Here is a 21201-nt window from a genome sequence, read left to right as displayed (position 1 = left end):
ACCCCGGAACGGAAGCGAACGGTGATGTGAACAGGCCCTAACACAAAAGTTTTGTATTTTTTTAAGCTGGTTCACAAAAAAAAATAATTCCAAATTCTACTGGACCAACTGCCTATTTAGAGAGCGGCAGCAGCTCCATGAGCGACATCATAAGGGACACACTAGGCGGATACGCTGAGCAAAACTCCACAGCTTATCCGCCCCGGTAGCTGCGGGGAATTCTGCCAGCAAAACCGCACCAAATAGTGGCGCAGGTTTGGTGAGAAATGTCCGCTGCGGGAATCCTGCAGGGAAAAAAAAAAGTTTAGACTTGCCCTGGCCGTATTCCTGGTGACGCATCTCTCTCTTCTGAACGTAGCCCCGCCTCTTGGGATGACGCTGTAGACCATGTGACCGCTGCAGCAGTCACATGGGATGAAACGTCATGACAGGAGGCCAGGCTGCGCTAAGAATAGAGGATCGCGTCACCAGGACTACGGCCGGGGTAAGTCTAAACTTTATCAATTTAAAAAAGTTCCTTTTTTTTTCTCATTTGTGACTAGTACACAGTCAACTGGAGGTTGAGAAAAGGACCACTTGAATGTCGACAAACCTCAAGGGGACGTTTCGTTGTGGCATGTGTAAGGCCTGTAGCTCTGTTTGGAATATTAAGACCTTCTGGAGTAACACCACATGAAAAGTGTTTGATACCAGATCCTTTATTCATTGTAAGACACAAGGGGTTGTGTATCTCATCACATGTGAATGTGAGATGCAATATGTGGGGAAAACAAAAAGAGAGTTTAGACAGAGAATCAATGACTATGTCTGCGACATCAACAGAAAGGTAGACACCTCTGTCTCAAGACATTTATGGGAATGGCATTCAGGGGACCCTACGGTCCTTACATTTCAGGGCATGGAACATATTAGACCATATTAGACCATCTAGCCATTACAAACACTATTGTCATTAATCCATACTATGTTTCTCACTGTTTATATGACTGCTTTCTAAGGGTATTTTCACACGGCCTATTTTCGGCCGTTTTTCAGGCCAAAAATAAACGCCCGAAAAACGGCCTAAAAATTCGGAAGCACAACGCCTCCAAACATCTGCCCATTGATTTCAATGGGAAAAACGGTGTTCAGTTCCGACGGGCCATTTTTTTTACGTGGCCGTTTTGAAAAACGGCTGCGTGAAAAAACCGCCGCGAAAAAGAAGTGCAGGTCACTTCTTGGGACGTTTTTGGAGCTGTTTTTCATTGACTCTATAGAAAACAGCTCCAAAAATGGCCGTCAAAAACGCAGCGAAAAACGCAGCGAAAATGGCGAGTGGCTTAAAAACGTCTGAAAATCAGGAGCTGTTTTCCCTTGAAAACAGCTCCGTATTTTCAGAAGTTTTTGACTCAGCGTTTAAACATACCCTTACAGTATTTAGCGCTATTACCCAACTTCTATTGCTCATGAGTTCTCCTCTTCACCTTAGAATTAGGTCCAATACTATGGACCACATACTCCGTATCCATCACATTCCTTTTTATCTGATTTATAGCGGCTTTTAGATCCTGGCCGCCTGTATCTCCCCTGATGACCAATGATGCTGTATGCATCGTTTCTACTGGCCGCAACATTACTAAGGGACCGGACCATTTGGTGGACGTTATTCTGACGTATTACACGCTGATTGGTGGTGGTCTGCCCTGACCTGACCATAGAGGGTGGGGCTAAGCCTTATTAGGCTCAATGTTTCCCCGGCGCACGCTAGACCAGTCATCACTGTCCAGTGCACGCTGGAAAACAAAGACAGCATAATATGTGCTGAGCAGCATTTATAATTTTATATGCAATTGAATGTCTTAGGACACTTCCCTGAAGATACAGGGGCGCAGAAATGCATAGGGAAATTTGCATTTTAGTGGCAACCAGACCATATTAACATTTGCTATCACCTTGACATTGTGTCACTTTTGCTTACAAATAGTGAGTCAATATGCTCTAGACACTATGTTTAAGGTTTATGATCTGGGCTGCCAACGCCTGTGTTTAGATCCTTGGCATTAGTACCCATTTTTTAAGTTTTGTACCAAATAAAGTTCCGTTTATAAAGGCAATGAATATCAAGAAACGGTGGAAACCCCCCAAAAGTGACCCCATTTGGGAAACTAAACCCCTCAAGGAATTTATCTAGGGGTATATTGAGCATTTTGAATCCACAGGTTTTTTGCAAAAAATATTGGAATTAGGCTGTGAAAAAGAAAATCTAAATTTTTTCCGATAAAATATATGTTTTGAACAATTTTTTAAATTTCCATAGGGACTAAAGGACAAAAAGCACCCCAACCTATGTAAAGCAATTTCTTCTGAGTACGGTTAAACCCCATATGCAGTCATTTGCTGCTCTTTGGACACACGGCAGGGTTCAAAAGGGAAGGAGCGTCATTTGGCTTTTGAAGCTCTAATTTATCTGGAATGCTGTGCACAGGCCATGTCGCATTTGCAAAGCCCCTTAGCTCCTGTGGAATCCCCCCGAAAGCAACCATATTTATAGCTTGCATTTTGATAATATATTACTTTGCTTTTGTGAAATAAAGAAACTTTCTAATATACTTCATTTTTAAAACCTGCATGGATTGCAGGTTTTCATCCCCCGTTGCATAGGCCGGGCCTATGCTACGACACAGACTCTAGGAAATCCCTCTCCTCTCTGTTTGTCAATGACGCATATAAAAGGGCTGGCTGCCTGGCTTAATTCATCAGCTAAGCCTAATGGGAGGAAGGAGCTTGATAGCTGATCCGCATCATCGACACACAGAGAGAAGGGGGATGCTCCTTCTCCCGGAGCTTGTGCCGATGCGTCACAGCAAGAATCGCAGCTCCACACTTCTTCTTTTCATCGCACAACCCCTTTAGGTACATTTTTATTTTTGGGTATAATTTGGGCATAGTTCATTTATGGCAAAAACAAAAATATCCAAGAACATTTTGGCAAACTAAATATATACTAAATTATATTCTTGAATGTCTTAAATGGAACAAATTAATAAAGAGCTTAAAAAACATGGCTCTGTATGGAAGATTTTAAAGCAGTCAATGACACACAAGGCTGGGAGTGATGGGCAATCTAGGCAATAATAACGGGTATCACACCTCATTCCTTTCTTGGTACATACACAACATCTTCTCTGGTGGTACATTCTTGACTCAGTTGAGGGAATTACAGCAATAAAATTGTGCTCAGTGAGTCCTTTGACAGATTCACATTCTAATGGATGAGAGGGGCCAACATGTGCAAAAACAATATCTTCAATTACCTTTTCCTGGTAATCAAGAATATCTGAATTTCCTGCCTTTTTGTATAACACAAACGAGTTATATGTGGCAACTTAAAATAGGTAAATAACTATTTTTTTGTACCATGTATATGATTTTCTTAAAACCTGGTATGGCTGTAGAACCTGGCAGCAAGGTCTAGTCCCCCATGTATTTGTTGTAATCATTGATTGACACAGGTTTGTGCTTTCGGGTAGTAGAACCTAGTTCTACAACATCCATTGTTGCATCAGTGTGGATCGAGCTGAGGATACAAATATCCTTTTTGTCTTTGTATTTTAGGGCAAGCAGCTCTCCGCTGCAAACACCGCCTGACTGCCCCTTTTTGTACTTTTCATTGACGAATGGTCCCACAAGCCCCTGGATTATGTTCGACCAAACTTTTAAAAAGGGGTATGCTTGTGTAGTAGTTGTCCACATACAGGTTATGGCCCTTTTCTGGAAATGGTGAAATAATCTTCCAAACTATTTTTCCACTTGTCCCTAGATGGGGATGGGGGCATCCTGGTGGGTTTAGTTGGCTATCTTTTCCCTCATAAAGCTTTATTCCAAACCTTGCTCTTTTTGATGGAATAAATAGTTTGAAGTGCAGTCTCCCTTTGAATTTTACAAGGGACTCATCGATGGAGAGGTTTTGCGTGGAGGTGCAAAGTCTTAAAAATGTGTCTGACAATGCTTTGATGATGGGCCTGATTTTGTATAGTCGGTCATAATCCGGGGCACTTCTAGGGAGGCACTGGCTATTATCGTTGAAATGCCAAAATCTCATGAGCATTTCATAACGGGCTCTAGGAAGAATGGCAGAAAAGGCAGGGGTGGTTAGAACAGGACGGGTGAACCAGTAAGATCGCATGTGACGCCTAAAAATGTTTTCATTTCATCAATATCTGTTGGCCTCCTTGAATTTTGCCTGGCATAATAGGATCGGGGATTCTGATAGATGAATTGGGAAGCATATAAGTTAGTTGGAAAAATAATATTTTCCAGCAAATCATTTGTTAGAAATAAGTTAAAAAAATTAATTGGTCCAAAACCTTCCACCTCCACATTTGTACCTGGGGTGGCATTAAAGTCAGGGATCAATGGCGTACCAGAATTTGAAGCCTCCCATCTAATAAATGCTACATCTAGTGGCAAGCTCCCTTGTAGGTTGGCATGCGCCTCTTCACTAAAACTAGGCATTTCACTTGTACTGGGCATCGTGCCCTGATTTGAAGATGTTTCTCCAACAGCTCTCTCTACCTTTCCTGTACTGGTCCTTATCATTTTTGAGAGTGGACCAGAATTACTGCTAGACTCTAAGCTGTCAGTTTTGCTAAGAGCAAAAGCCTCAAAATTGTCATTGCCATCTGACAAGACACTTTCTTCACTTCCAGAACATAAAAGGGCATAAGCCTCATCTGCAAAATAAAATTGACGCGCCATTTTATTACGTCTATATTTTTATACATAAACGTATATGGTATGAAATTAGTTGATTTAATTAATAATTAATTAGAACAAATGAATTGGCACAACAAATTAATTGACTGGCACAGCACTTCTTATCAAATTGATTACTAATATAACTTATACCTGCCCTAACCGTTACCCTAAATGATTACTAACTATACCCTGATAATAATTATTGCTAACTATAGCCTAATAGTAAAACCTAATAATATACCCTAATCACCTAGCCTCATCCTATATCCAATCTAACAAGGCAGATTACTGGGATTGGGGGAATTGGTTATATTGTGTTTTTTACTTGTTTCTTATACCGTGATATTCACAGATCTGACTCTGTCTCTCCTCTGTTTGCTCTCTGACAGAACAGCAGGGAAGAGACAGTGTTTATATACACTTCGTCCCAGGGAAAGTTTGTTGCTATAACAAACTTTCCATGCGATGGCCATGATTTGTTACCATGACCATCACATGATCGGGACCTGAACCAATCAGGTCCCGATCATGTCTCCTAGACCAGAGGTACTGTCTCTCCTCTGTTTGCTCCCGGACAGAACAGTAGAGGAGAGACAGTGTAGGTTCCGGGGGAAAGTTTTTTGCTACAACAAACTTTCCCTGCGATGGCCATGATTGGTTATCATGACAATCACCTGATCGGGACCTGAACCCATCAGGTCCAGATCGTGTCTTCGGGACCAGAGGCAGGTGTGAACAGTGTGATCCAGGTGCCAACGGCACTATGAGAGACCCGATCGCTTTGTTAACACCCACCATGAATTCACGAGTCCAGCAAGAGCTGATGTGAATTTACAGTGAGCGGTCAGGAAGCGTTTAAAAAAGTTATATTAGAACGATCTTTTCATTATACAGTGAATAAGCTTTATTCACTTAAAGGTTATATCTACCTTCGCAACCATTTTTTTTTTTTTTATTGTCCCAATGTATCTAAAATTAAAATGTAAGAACTTTTGAAAAGGGTCATAATTGAAAGTTTCCTATCGGTTTGCGTCTACAGTTCATATGCAACCCTATGCGTCATCATGGTAACAGACAACAACAAACTCTGTGTGGTCTGTTCATGCAGTCCTATTTCCTTCGATCTGTCCTCTACTTCTTGATAATATATATTCAGTAGGTTAGCAAGGAGTAAGGTACAGATGGAAGAGAGTACGGCTGCAGTATCAGACTACACAGGGTTTGTATGATCTATACACAACACTGCAGATTTTCCGCAAAGGATTTAATTGCAGAAAATCCGCAGCGTATTACAGTAGTAGCAGAGTGGATGAGATTTGAAGAAATCTCATCCACAAGCTGCATAAAAAACAGCCGAAAAAACGTTCATATATTGACCTGCAGTGTGGTTTTTGAATCCGTAGCATGTACATTTATGCTGCAGAATCGCTGGTTTTCTGTCACGGGTCTTCTCCATTGAATCCCATGTGACTAATGCAGCCAATCACAATTTGGTTCCCCTGCGGGTTACTGGCGTTTCGTATACTATTCTTAATATTCAGACTGCTGGAGTAAGATGTGCCTAATTTATCAACAGGCGCATCTTCTTAAGATTAAGAGGTGCATCTCTGGTCGTCTGTGAGCCAGAGAGACAAGTCTATACCAGCTATGAGCTGGATTTGATTTGTACTATAATTTACAACAGTTTCTGGTGTAAGTTATAGTAAATTTGTATGGCTGTGGATGGCTAGCCCCTTCAGCCAGGGCCGATTCGAGCTTTCTTGCTGCCTGAAGCGAAAATTTAACTGGCACCCCCCCCCCCCCCCCCGGCTGCTCTACATCACTAGCAGCCTCACGAAAAATAAAAAAAAACATACCACCCATCACCTCGCTGCAGTTCATACAGTGAATACATTACTGATTAGAGGCAGAATAAACATTTACATTAAGTGACTCACTGGCGACGTCTCAGATTCCGGTTCTTTTTCTCTTTTCTTCTCCATCCAGTCCAGAGCTCTATGATGACTTCTCCCGGCCACAGCCCATTTCAACAGTTTTCCGCTCAGCAGTCTTCAGCATCTCACTTTTCAAACATTTCTGCATCTATAGACAAAGATACAATCCTTATGGTGCCACACACTATGCCCCTAAATATAATAACACCATACACTGCACCTCTAATTATAATAATACAATGTACTGAGTCACACACACACACTGAGTCACCATGCACTGGGACACACACACACACACACACACACACACACACAGTGCCCCCTGTATATAGTGCCCCCCATAGGGCCCCCTGTAGATAGAGCCCCCTGTAGACAGTGCCCCACATAGAGCCCCCTGTAGATACTGTCCCCCATAGAGCCCCTGTAGATAGTGCTCCACATATAGCACCCACCCCCTGTAGATAGTGCTCCACATATAGCCCCCCACCTCCTGCAGATAGTGCTCCACATATAGCCCCATCCCCTGTAGATAGTGCTGCACTTATAGCCTCCCCTGTAGATAGTGCTCCACATATAGCCCCCCACCCCTGTAGATAGTGCTCCACATACAGCCCTAACCCCTGTAGATAGTGCTGCACATATAGCCCCCACAAACAAAAAACTTTACATACTCACCTAAACCCGTTCCCGTGCTGTATTCTTGCAATGCAGGTCTGCTGAGGCTGAACTACGCTGCGCTGGGTGGCAGGGCAAGTCATTCTACCCGGCCAATCTGCGCCTTTCAACGTTGCATTGTTGAAAGGTGCTTATTGGCAGGTTGCCTTGCCCTATCATTCAACGAAGCAAGCGGCGCAATGACGACATGCATCGTCAAAAGGCGCTGAGTGGCAGGGCAAGTCATTCTGCCCAGCCAATCGGCGCCTTTCAACGTTGTGTCGCTTACATCCGTGAAAGGCGCTGAATAGCATAAAACGGAACGAGCGCTTATGCCATTAATTGTATTTGAGAGATATAGACGCAAATACAATTATAGTGCAAGTGGGGGTGGTGGCGGCTGGTTTCAGTGGCACCGCCACCACCTCAGAGAGGCAGCAGGGCGCCGCCTACGGCGAGATGCTCATCTCATGGACGGTGCAACCCTGCCTTCAGCTAAGCTCTGCCCACTCTTTTTAACGGTGGCGGGAGTTACAATTTTTGTGTATTTTGTGACTTTTTTATGCCAGAAAACTGATGAAGAAAAGTTAATAAATTCTCCTCATAGTGTTTGTTTTTGTGAATCTGAAATGGTGATTATGACTCTCTTCACTGCTTATGTTTATATCGATACGGGCTGTCAAGGAAATATGTTATTTATTTCACCTTTCTGTGCGTAATGTAGGAGTATATGGTTTCTTCTGCTAATCTCAATGAGCAGAGTCTAATTTGATACTATAAGATGCGGCCTGTAGTTCTGCTAAACAATCCCTTCACCTACAACAAAGATATCTAATTCCTCCATAGATTGTAGGTGTAAGACTACTCTACTTATCAGGATATATATATGATTATAAACGTTGCCATGGGGTTAATGTCCTGAGCTATAACAAATTGTGTAACTGCAGTAAGGGCATTAAGCATTGGTACAGCATCTAAGGCTATGTTCACACGGAGTATTTTGGGGGAGGAATATCTGCCTCAAAGCTCCAAACGGAATTTTGAGGCAGATATTCCTCCCCCAAAATACTCCGTGTGAATAGCAATTATCGTGCCGTTTTTCGCCCGCGGCCATTGAGCGCCGCGGGCATAAAACACGCTTTCTCCTGCCTCCCATTGAAGTCAATGGGAGGTCGGAGGCGGAAGCGCCCGAAGATAGGGCATGTCGCTTCTTTTCCCCGCGAGGCAGTTTTACTGCTCGCGGGAAAAAGACGCCGACGCCTCCCATTGAAATCAATGGGAGGCGTTCTCGGGCCGTTTCTGCCGAGTTTTGCGACGCGGTTTCCGCGTCAAAAAACTCGGCAAAAGACCCCGTGTGAACATAGCCTAAGGCTACATTCAGACGAGCGTAGCTAACCTCGGGCTAACCTAGTTTTTTGCACCCTTGCGAGGTGCGTTGTTAAGGATCCCTCATAGACTAGAGTCTATGAAGGGATACGTGACACGCAGTAAAATTGGACATGTCCTATTTTTTCACGGACCCTTCACGCTCCGTTGAAACAACGGTCGTGTGAACGGCGCCATTGAAATACGGCCGTCACATGGACTACATATACACTCGTCTGAATGATCCCTTAGGCTCCATGCACATGACCGTATTTTTCATCAATAATTACGGACAGTAATTACGGACAGTAATTACTGACAGTAATTACGGACCCATTCATTTCTATTTGCCACGGACACCTTTCACCTATTCGGTGTCCGTGCTGAAAAAATTATAGAACCTGTTCTATTCTTGTCCGTAATTACGGCATGTACTCTCCCATAGAAGTCTATAGGAGCTTCCATAAATACGGATGGCTACGGATGTGCATCCGTATACCATCCGTATTTGCGGAAGCGTTGCTATACAACATGCTGATGACATAATTTGCATGCTACCTTTTTTTTTTACGGATCCGTATATACGGATGGAATACGATGCGGACCGCATTTACGGACACCCTTCCATATATACGGATGAAATACGGATGCCTTCGGATCCGTATTTATGGACAGTATTTCGGGATAGATGAAAATACCGTCATGTACATGGGGCCTTAGGCCCCATGCACACGACCGTGTCCGCAATCACGGCCCGCGATTGCGGGCACGGCCGGCCGCTGACTGATAGCCGCATTTTCGGGCCGTGCTCCCATACAAAGTATTGGAGCACGGCCCGCAAAATGCGAAAGAACGGACATGTTCCATAATTCCTGGAACATTTCCACGGCACTGACACCCTTCCGTAGTGCTACGGAAAGGTGTCAGTGTTCAATGAAAGTGAATGGCTCCGTTTTTGCGGACCGCAATTGCGGTCCACAAAAACGGAGGTTTTTTGCTGTCGTGTGCATGGGGCCTTAGCCTCATGCACACGGCCGTGCCCGTAATCGTGACCCGCGGGCCACATTTTCGGGCCGTGCTCACATACAAAGTATGGGAGCACGAACCGTAAAAAACGAAAAGTAGGACATGCTCCATAATTCCCGACACGGTACTACGGCACGGACACCTATCCGTAGTGATACGGAAAGGTGTCCGCGGCCAATAGAACCGGGAGATTTTTTATAGTCATGTGTATGGAGCCTTATACTGTATGTACAGTGGCCCAAAGACCCCTCTGCCACATAAAAGAACATACACAAAGAATAAGGAATTGTATACTATAATTAATCAATACAATTTCGGATTTTTTATTACACAAATAATTAAAAACATAACAAATATGAGCAAGAAGGATGAAGGATTTTAAACATGCATGAAGGATTTTAAACTAATACACACAGTGTAGGTAGACAGGCATGACCACCGAAAGAAGGCACTTTCGTGCCAAAATGTGTGTTGGGGTAGACACAGCACACAGGAGTCCCGGTCAACATTGCGTAAATTATACTTATTTATACACTTGGCATCAGCCTTTATTTACTCTATTCCATTTATATACATCTGTTTCTGGTCCATTATTGAGGGACATTGATTTATATTCACATTGGGGTCTATGCATTTGCCTTATTATTATATATTTATTATGTGTCACTGGCCAGGACGTGTTCTAATATACCGTGCAGCTATTATTGTATTCTTACCATCATATTACCTATTGCTGTGTCTGTTTGTTCCATGAGTGGAGTTTCCTCCACTTTTTAAATGATGTTTTAAGATTTATATTCCAATAAAGTTTAAATATTATTCAATGCACAGCTATACAGCATCTGTTGTTTTGTAGGGTTATATGTAACATATTGTCTGATGTAGCCTTTGATGATAATATTTAATGCATATGTAAGCAGGTCACTTTTGATCGTACTACATTCTTTGCACTTATACAATTGCATATTGGTTGAGGTATAGCGTAACAATAAGGGTCCTCTTACACGGCCTGACATGGGCCGTGTAAACTAGCACCGATCAACTAAACAGATCGTAGACAGATCGTAGATCGGCGCTCGTTTGCTCCTTTCACAAGGAGCAATGATCAGTAATGTATGGGAATGAGCGCTCGTTACTACGATCGCTCGTCCCCATAAATTTCTATCATGTCTAAACAGGGAGACGTGCTGCCAACAACGATAATACAATAACAAGTACTCATTGTCAGTGGGCCCTACGTGTATCTGATACGCAGGATCCACCTGTCATCAATCACGTCTAAGTTATGAACTTGGATGCAATCGATAACAGCTCAATCCTGCGTGTTATAGACACACGGGACCCGCTGACACTGAACCAGTCAGTCCCGCTGACCTGACGGATACAGTGATATATTTGGATAGGTATTACCCTCTTACAATTTTATATATAATATGTTGAGGTAATTCACACTAGGTGTACACCACCAATTGTCGATACATGAATAAAGGAACGGGTAGTAGGAAAAGTAGTGTGTTTCATCAATGTAAAAAATACTTTATTATTGAATTATTATTAAAAACAATGTTAGATGAAAAATGACGTTGCACCAAAGTCCCCTAAATTGGCACACTATGACAAATTATGTCTGAATTGAAATGCTCCGGATTATTAAGGATATATGTGTCTGGCCTCCCCCATTATATAGTCGAGGAGAAACTGTAATACTCCCTGGTCCAGAGATTGAAATGTTAAATAATTGTAAATGACTGTCCCCCTCAGTGTTGGTGATGAGACAGTCAAATTGCATATGAAACTAAAGGTTCCTTCAACGGGCTGTAAATAAAGCCCAGCGGTGGAGAAACCCCTGCATCAATATGACTATAGTGGGTTGCATGTACATGTGTCCTCTGTGAGTAGACACGGCACAGCAGAGTTGAAACTGCTGCGTACTAGCAACTCCACAGGAGGAGGGAATAGACTGAGCCACAGTCAGCTGACTGCGGCCTATTTGTTAGCCCACATGAATTATAGCAAACCCTGATAGCCAGGTTTGTTGGTACAATATTAGCTTTGTGGAAGTGGTTACACTGCCTGACAGGCAGAAAATTGACAGACACGTTAACTGAAGATCACTACCCAGGCAGGGGCGTAACTAGGAAAGAATGGGCCCCATAGAAAACTTTTGACTGGGGCCCCCCCTCCCCTGGGTGTCACACAACCCCACCCCCTTGTAGATAGTGCCTTTTTTACAGCCCCCTCTGTAGATAACGCCATACAGCCCCCCTGTAGATAACGCCATACAGCCCCCTGTAGATAGCGCCATACAGCCCCCTTTGTAGATAACGCCATACAGACCCCTCTGTAGATAACGCCATACAGCCCCCTCTGTAGATAACGCCATACAGCCCCCTCTGTAGATAACGCCATACAGCCCCCTCTGTAGATAACTCCATACAGGCCCCCTGTAGATAACGCCATACAGCCCCCCCTGTAGATAACGCCATACAGCCCCCTTTGTAGATAACGCAATACAGCCCCCTCTGTAGATAACGCCATACAGTCCCCCTGTAGATAGCGCCATACAGTCCTCCCTGTAGATAACGCCATACAGCCCCCTCTGTAGGGAACGCCATACAGCCCCCCTGTAGGGAACGCCATACAGCCCCCCTGTAGGGAACGCCATACAGCCCCCTTTGTAGATAACTCCATACAGCCCCCTCTGTAGGTAACGCCATACAGCCCCCTCTGTAGATAACTCCATACAGCCCCCATGTAGATAACGCCATACAGTCCCCTCTGTAGATAACGCCATACAGCCCCCTCTGTAGATAACGCCATACAGCCCCCACTGTAGGGAATGCCATACAGCCCCCCCTGCAGGGAACACCATACAGCCCCCCCTGCAGGGAACGCCATACAGCCCCCCCTGCAGGGAATGCCATAGAGCCCCCCCCTGCAGGGAACGCCATAGAGCCCCCCCCTGCAGGGAACGCCACACAGCACCCCCCCTGCAGGGACCGCCATACAGCCCCCCCCTGCAGGGAACGCCATACAGCCCCCCCTGCAGGGAACGCCATACAGCGTCCCCAACCCCCGAAAAAAATGCGACCTATAATGTGTCCTACAAATAACATGCATCCCTTATCCACAGAATAGGGGATACATGTGTGATCGCTGGCAGCGATAGGGAGAACGGGGGACCGAAAGTCCCCGAAGTTCTCCATGACTAACCTCGGACTTCCGGCGTCTGCGCAGCTCAATAAAAATGAAAGGAGTGCTGGTCACGCATGCGCACAAGCGCGACCGGCGCTCCATTCATTTCTACGGAGCCGCCGACAGACCCCGGAAGTCCGATGTTTGTGATGGAGAACTTCAGGGGACTTTCAGTCCCCCGTTCTCCCTATCAATGCCAGCGATCACACATTTATCCCCTATCCTGTGGATAGGGAATACATGTCTTTTGTTTAATGGCAGGGCGGGGAGATACCTCCCGGCTCTGCCGTAGTGTTCAGTGGCGTCGCGCTGTAGCAGCCATAACGGCTGCTAGCGGAGCCTCCGGCCATGGTGGGGGCTTGTGCCAGCGGGCGACACAGGCCCCCTCATGCCGCGGGCCCCGTAGCAGCCGCTACGGCTTCTACGACGGTAGTTACGCCACTGTACCCAGGCAATTCAGCTGAGCGGCCGCCCGTCAGTGACTGTGGCTTAGTCTATTCCCTCCTCCTGTGGAGTTGCTAGTACGCAGCAGTTTCAACTCTGCTGTGCCGTGTCTACTCACACAGGACACATGTACATGCAACCCACTATAGTCATATTGATGCAGGGGTTTCTCCACCGCTGGGCTTTATTTACAGCCCGTTGAAGGAACCTTTAGTTTCATATGCAATTTGACTGTCTCATCACCAACACTGAGGGGGACAGTCATTTACAATTATTTAACATTTCAATCTCTGGACCAGGGAGTATTACAGTTTCTCCTCGACTATATAATGGGGGAGGCCAGACACATATATCCTTAATAATCCGGAGCATTTCAATTCAGACATAATTTGTCATAGTGTGCCAATTTAGGGGACTTTGGTGCAACGTCATTTTTCATCTAACATTGTTTTTAATAATAATTCAATAATAAAGTATTTTTTCTTTTTTACCCTGACGGATACAGGTAGCAGCGCACGATACAGCTGCTCTGTATACAAGATACATAGCAGCTGTATATCAAAATGTAAAAATAATTTTTAATAAAATTAATAAAAATAACACTGATACACATTTTTATAAAAAAAAAAAAAAAAGTTTTCAAAGGTGTACATAGCCTTTAAAATACAAAATGCGGACGCATATGCAGGATGATAATCCTCCCTGGGCAGGAGACGTGGACTCCTTCCATGTGTTGCTTTATAGTTTTGTTTTTTTAATTGTTTTTTATATTTTTTTTGCTCCCCTAATATCTATTTTACTGACTGTATCCACATACTGACCTCCCTTCTCAATACCCTTCTACTGGGGCAATGTAACCCGCTCAATACTGGGAGAGTCCACTACTCAATACCACTCTTCTTGTAGCGGAGTAGTAGAGGGGGAAGCGGGCTATTGAGTAGTGGACTCTCCCAGCATGGTTGAAGAGCGGATTTCCTTGCGCCTCCTTCTTTAAAAAGTGAGTTGTTGGCAACACTGCTTGCCTTTTATATATTAGTATGATGATTCTTTACAGATCAGTCATCAACATTGGAAAATTTCTTTGTTTGCAATATTTTTTGTAAAAAAAAAAATCTGAATTAGGAAGCAATTTGCTTTGCTCTAGTCTATGAACAATTGCAAATTTTACATCATCACAGCGTCGCACTCTTGGCTAATATGGCTAAACACTGGTTCTTGTAGACACTGAACCGTTTAGGGAAAGTGTCTGGGACTGCAAGGGTTAAGTGAAAAGGAGTTAACAAATACAAAAAATGCCCAGAATGAGGATTGGTTACAAGTGGTAAGAGGGGCGTGGTAAAGGTAATATAAGTGTGGGTTCTGGGGCAAAACGCCCTCTTTCCTTCAGCTACAGCGTGAGGAACATCTTTCAGTTGGAGATGGAAGATCTTGAGCCTCCATTTTCTTCTTTTATCAGTGGACGTCCTATTATCAGATGGCTGATGATCTCTTGCGCCAGGTGGCACAGCGGGTGGCTTCAGAAGGGACTGACTGGCTGGAATCCCTGTTGGCAAGTGGAAGAAGGGAAGAGATGGATCCGGTCGTGGAACAGCCTGCAGCGGCTACCCGAGGTAGGATGCAGCGCGTAATTCGCCCTCCTGCCTGTTTGAGCCCTAGCCCTGTTCATACCCATGGTAGTGTAGTGGGTGCTGCACCGCCACGTGCTGTTTCATCCGGCGCTTCATCGGCGGATGTAGTACCACCCTCCTCCCCTCCCCTGCGTCGCGCTGGCATCCCTCCCCACAGTGCTCTGAGGGCTGATGTTAAACCGGAATCTGCTCGGTACAACCCCCTCCGCCGGCAGCGGAATGGGATGCAGGTGCGAAGCATACCTGAACGTGGGGTGAGTGTTGTAGGTCCAGGCGACTGCTCCGCCATGGTCGCTTACCACAAGGCTTGTGTGCGGGAGCTGGGCCTTGCTTCAAGCTCGCGAGAGCAGCCGGCGATGATGTCATCGCTCACTGCTATGGCCTCTGCTCAGACGGAAGTGGTTGGAGAGAGGGCAGAGGCGGGACTTCCGGTTCATGGTCGGGCAGTCAGGAAGCAAGATGGCAGCTCGCACAAGAGAAAAAAGGGTCCTGAGACAGGGAAGCAGGCAGTGAGTAGTGTACAGCCTGGTCCTGTCGCTGGGGCTTCCGCTGCATCAATCGCTTTGTATACTTTGCACTCTGGTTCTATAGGCTCCTTCCCACAGGGGTTGACGCAGAGTAGGGCCGCTTCTCGAGCTGGTATTGCCAGGGAGAGTATTCGTGCTGTTTGCCCTTCTCCTGCCTTCTCTAATTTTTCTTCCACAGGTCCGGCAAGGGAGCGTTCCAGACTAGGGAGGAAACGTCGTTCTGGGAAGCATCGTCACCATGGCCATCGCAGACGTCACCGGTTCAGTAGAGAAAGGGCGCATGATCAGCGGTCTTCATCGTCTTCCAGAGGTGTGCCCTCCTCGTCTTCATCATCCTCCTCATCCGATTCGCTGCGCTGTTCATTGAGGAAATCTTTGCGGCCGCAGACACGCGGTCGGCGTCAGGAGGTTCGTCATTTGTCTGCTGAGCGTGACCAGCCGTCGCAGGTTGTTCCTCCTGCCGGATTGGTTAGCGAGGTTCAGGCCATGGCTCCGGTGTACCTGTAAGTGGACGAATTACCCTCTGGAGTCGGCGGGACCTCTGGGAATGGTGAGTCGACATGCGGTGACGCATGGCTTAACAAACATGTATTGTCTGGAAATGATTTGGTTTCTGTGTTGAAAGCCCTGGTGGCTGGCTTAAGTGCAAATGAGGGAGCATCCGCTCCATCTGTTCCACCAGGGGGGTGAAGCCCCCATCTGAGAGAGAGGCTAATTTATCGTGTTTGAGGTTCATGAATTCTTTGTTCTGTGTGGTCGCTCCTCTCGAGACTCATTTGTCAGCGGAGACCAAAGAAAAAATGTGGAAAAATGAATTTGTGGATATTTGGTGTTTGGTTTCCGTTGATCAGGTGACTGTCAATAAGGAGCGTGTATTTGAGAGAGGTTCGGACAAGAAGGTTAGGGTTGCAAAGACCTTTGGCAGCTGGGTACAGGGTTATTCTACCCTGGCCTATGCTATTTGCCAGCGCTACCCTGAAAAGGAATTGTTCGTGTATTTTGACACGATTTTCAGCGCCCACAGATTGCGCGGTGGTGCAGCATGGTGGCGTTACGATGAAGAAATTTGTCGTCGTTTGGCTTTGACGCCGGATATTGGTTGGGCGTTAAAGGCAACTGATGTATGGTTGTAACTGATTTTAGCGCAGGGTAGTAGACAGTCTCGCCCCTTTCCAAGCGCGGCCGCGGCTCCGGGCTCCGTCCCCGGAACGCTGGTCGATCGACCCACTGGAGTCTGTTGGTTCTACAACGAGGGTCATTGTCTGTGGGGGCTCTCATTCAGTGCTCAGGTGTTTACAGAGAGGTAAGCAGCCTATCAAGGCACCTCTTTCCGGCGCAGCGGAGAACGACGGTGAGCGTTTTCGAGATGGAGCCGTGGTTAGAGCGTTACCACAGGAGGCGGGAGGTCGAAGTGCTCACTAGCGGTTTTTCGTACGGTTTCCTTATTCCTTTTGAGTATTCCTCAACGTTGTTATTGGCCGACAATTTGAAGTCGATTAATGAGAATGTTGATGTAGCACGTATAAAACTGGCAAAGGAGGTAGAATTGGGCGGAATGGCTGGTCCATTGAGCGAGCCGCCTTATCCTAATCTGAGGGTCTCCCTCCTTGGCCTGGTTCCTAAAAAAGAGCGGTGGAAGTTTAGGCTTATTCAACACCTTTTTTTCGGTCAACGATGGGATCTCTAGGGAGGATGCGGCGGTTTCGTACACTTCTTTTGATGTTGCGGATCGGTTGGTGCAGTCAGCAGGGCAGGGCATGCTCTTAGCAAAATCTGATATTGAAACGGCGTTCCGTTTGTTGCCGGTTCATCCGGAGTGTTTTCATTTGCTAGATTCTTGTTTAGACGGTTCCTTTTATGTTGACATGTGCCTTCCCATGGGATGTTCTATTTCTTGCAGCTATTTTAAAATGTTTGGTCGGTTTTTAGAATGGGTAGTTAGTTTTGAGTCTGAGTTTTCCTCGGTCATTCATTATTTTGATGACTTACATTTCGTAGGCCCGAAGGGCTCTGGTTTGTGCAGTGCGTTGTTGCGGGTTTTTCGCCAGATGATGGCTCCTTTTGGAGTACCTATTTCGGAAGAAAAGACGGAAGGCTCTGTGACTGTTTTGTCTTTTTTGGGTATTGAAATCGATACCGTACAGATGATTTTTCGGTTGCCCGATGATAAGTTGGCACGTTTGGTGTCCCAAATCTACCAGGTAATGGAGTCTAAAAAAAAGTGACGTTGAAGCAGCTACAGTCATTGTTGGGTTAATGGGTTTTTGATTGCCGTATCATTCCTATTGGGCATGTTTTCTCCTGCCGTTTATCCTTGGCGACTAGGGGAATACAGAGACCGGATCATTTTATTAGGGTAACGTCCAGCATGAAAAAGGATTTGTTTGTGTGGCAGTCTTTTTTGAATTCGTTCAATGGGCGGGCGTTTTTTTCAGGAACTCACAGTGTCAAGTGTGGATTTGCAACTGTTCACAGATGCAGCTGGGAGTGATGGTTTTGGGGCTATCCTGGGCCAAAGTTGGTGTAGGTCCCCTGGCCTTCTCATTGGAGTGATATAGGGTTAGTACGAACTTTGACGTTGCTAGAACTTTTTCCAATCATAGTTGCTTTCGATTTGTGGGGACATAGGATGGTGGATAAGCGGATTATATTTGGACTGATAATATGGCTGTGGTACATGCAGTGAATGGCTTGTCGTCCAGTTCCCTACCTGTGCTAGCATCGTTACGTTACTTGATTTTGAAGTGTTTGCAGCTGAACATATGGTTTTGTGCGAAACATGTCCCGCGGGTTTGTAATGTGATGGCTGATGCTTTGTCACGTTCGCAGATGTCCTTTTTCCGGGAATTGCACCCAGCAGCAGCTTCACTTGTGGGCCCTGGTCGAGGAGAACTTGTGAGTCTGTTGAAGGGACCTGTAGTACCGGCGACTTGGAGGAGTCATTGTAGAGAATGGGATCAGTGGTTGGAATCAGCGGGGGGTAATTTTCCGTCACGATCGTTGTCATCTTGATTTTACGCTCGATTTTTTGGTTAGGTTGCTTCAGGATGGTTGTAGTGCGGCCACGGCTAGTAAACATTTAGCAGGGGTGGCCTTTATGTTAAAATTGTGGGGAGTCAGGAATGTAACTAAGGAAATGTAATACGTCAGACGCTTAAGGGTTGGAAGAAGGAGGTGGTTTCTCGCGATACGAGACGGCCGGTGTCACTCGCGTTGTTGGGCCGGATTTTGTCCACTTTATGTTATGTCTGCCGGGATGCGTATGAATGTTCCTTGTTTGGAGCGGCTTTTTCGTTGGCTTTCTTTGCAGCGGTGCAAGTGGGTGAACTAGTTCTGCCCAGTGTCAACAGACCGGTTGGACTCTCCGGGCATGATGTGGTGGTGTTGGGCAATTCCCTTCGGGTTTGTGTTAGGCGGTCCAAATTCGACCAAATCGGGAGGGGTTCCTGGTTGTATGTGGGGAGTGTGGGGGGTCTGTATTGCCCTGTGGCATTGGTTAAAAAAAAATTGTCAGTTCGGGCAGTCGGATTACAATTTTTAATACATAAAAACTGTTCTCCTTTGTCGCGTTTTCAATTTGAATTAGTCTTTAGTCTTTAAGTATAGTTTGAGACAACTTGGACTGGAGCCTAGCGAATTTGGTACCCATTCTTTCCGGATTGGTGCTGCCACTGAAGCGGACGCTTTGGGATTAGACTCGGGCGCTATAATGCGCTTTGGTAGATGGAGCTCTAATAGTTAAAAGTCTTACGTTAGGCCGGACTTGGTTTGTAGTTGATGTGTGTTTCTCGGATGGTTTCTTGTTTTTCCTTCTCCATCTCCCCCCTTCCCCTCTCAACCTCCCCCCCCCCATCCCTACTTTGTTTTGGCTTATTTCCTATCTCCTGCTTGTGTCATTCTCTATTTCCCGTCTTTCATATTATTAAGTTTCTCGATTTTCTTTCTCAGCAGGTTCTCGCCGCCCCCAGATATGGATCATGGGGCACTCCTACGTGCATTGGGTGGCTGTCCGTGCTGTACGGAGGCCTCTTGGCCTGAATTTAGGTCTTTCCCAGACCGATGACCAATGGAAAGTTGTCCGGGGACTACGGTGGGTGCAGTTGCTGACAGATATAGTGGCGGTTAGCAAGCACACGGATGGACCTGTTGTCCTTATTGTACGCACGGGGGGAATGACATTGGCCAAATAAAAATGGCCAAGTTGTTGTCATTAATACGCACAGATCTGGCGCGCTTTCAGCAACTTTTTGCGCGTTGTGTGGTCCGAAATTGTGGCGCGTACAGTTTGGCGAGGTGCCAGGGACATGGTGGCATTGGACAGAATTCCCAGTTTTGCTCAACGTGCGGGTGTCGCGGTATGTTCGCTCCATAGGTGGAGTGGGCTTACGGCATCAATCCTTAGACGGGGATAACGCAGATTTGCTTGTGCTGGATGGAGTGCATTTGAATGATATCGGGCTCGATATCTTCTTGTTGGACTTGCTGGATGGTGATGAGCAGGGACTGGCGTTGCTTAGTGGGGGTGGTCGGGGGACTGAGTAGGTTTCTCAGTTCCCCTCCTTGGCGGAAAAGTACGGCTATGAAGGCGGATTTAGAACCCTACATGCCTGATAGATAACAGCGATCATCGGCATTACAGGATTAAGAGGAGAAAGGAGAAAAGGATACCTTCATGTCGATTTGAGATGTAATCAATAAAGCTGTGGCCACTTCCACATTTCCATAAAGAAGGTGTCTGAGTTTTATTATAGGTTAATTAATGGTGTAAGGTCCTGGGTAGGTAAGGTTGGTAATATATCCTGACAGTCTTATAGACACTGAACCATTTAGGGAAAGTGTCAGGGACTGCAAGGGTTAAAGATAAAGGTGTAAAGGAGTTAACGTATACAAAAAATGCCTAGGATGAGGATTGGTTACAATTAGTAAGAGGGGCGTGGTAAAGGTAATATAAGTGTGGGGTCTGTGGCAGAACGCCCTCTTACCATCAAATACAGCGTGCGGAAAAAAGGTGTCTGAGTTTTATTATAAGTTAATTAATGGTGTAAGGTCCTGGGCATATATGTAAGGCTGGTAATATATCCTGGCAGTCCTACTTTCTCCAGTGTTTGGACTTTGAGATTTATTAATGGTCATAGAAAAGAAGGAAGAGCATTACTTTTTGAGGATCTTTAATACTCTCTTGCTCAGCCACATAAAGCATTTTACATGCTTCTGCAAATGGATTATATTGTGTTACGAATGTACTTGAGGTTTGCACTAGATCTTCATAGCAACCACTATTTTCTGGTATTTAAATTTTTTTGGGCTGCAGCTTCATCAGAATAAAGAATATAAAATTCTGTATATTTGCACAATGATATATTGATCCATTTATTCTAAAACAATAAGGCCCATAACCTGGAGGAGGTGCAATTTGTGCACCCATCGATGCAAATGCAAGAGAACTACAGGGTGATTAACATTTGATGTCTGGCACCATCATAGCCGGGTAGGGGAAGTATGGCACGGGCTCACGGAGTAAACCTGCTCCACACTATGCAGGTGCCGGCTGTATGTTACAGCCGACACTACACAGTAACGAGCGGGATCGTGCTCGAGCGCGATCCCGCTCGTTTAACTTGTTAAATGCCGCGGTCAATAGCGACTGCGGCATTTAAATCGTTAGAAAGACGGGGCGACCCCCTCTAGCAG

General features: G+C 45.6%; 1 long non-coding RNA gene across 1 annotated transcript; it reads left to right on the top strand.

Moving 5' to 3' along the window:
• The first annotated feature begins 2806 nt into the window (after nt 1-2806).
• Nucleotides 2807-20211, top strand: LOC142741199 (uncharacterized). Its single transcript, XR_012881029.1, has 4 exons — nt 2807-2892; nt 14812-14965; nt 15689-16060; nt 19459-20211. It is a non-coding gene; the product is annotated as an uncharacterized LOC142741199 (long non-coding RNA).
• The last annotated feature ends 990 nt before the right edge of the window (nt 20212-21201 follow it).

This window comes from Rhinoderma darwinii, chromosome 2, assembly GCF_050947455.1.
Source record: "Rhinoderma darwinii isolate aRhiDar2 chromosome 2, aRhiDar2.hap1, whole genome shotgun sequence".
NCBI lineage: Eukaryota > Metazoa > Chordata > Amphibia > Anura > Rhinodermatidae > Rhinoderma > Rhinoderma darwinii.
This window is presented reverse-complemented; position numbering and strand designations above follow the sequence as displayed.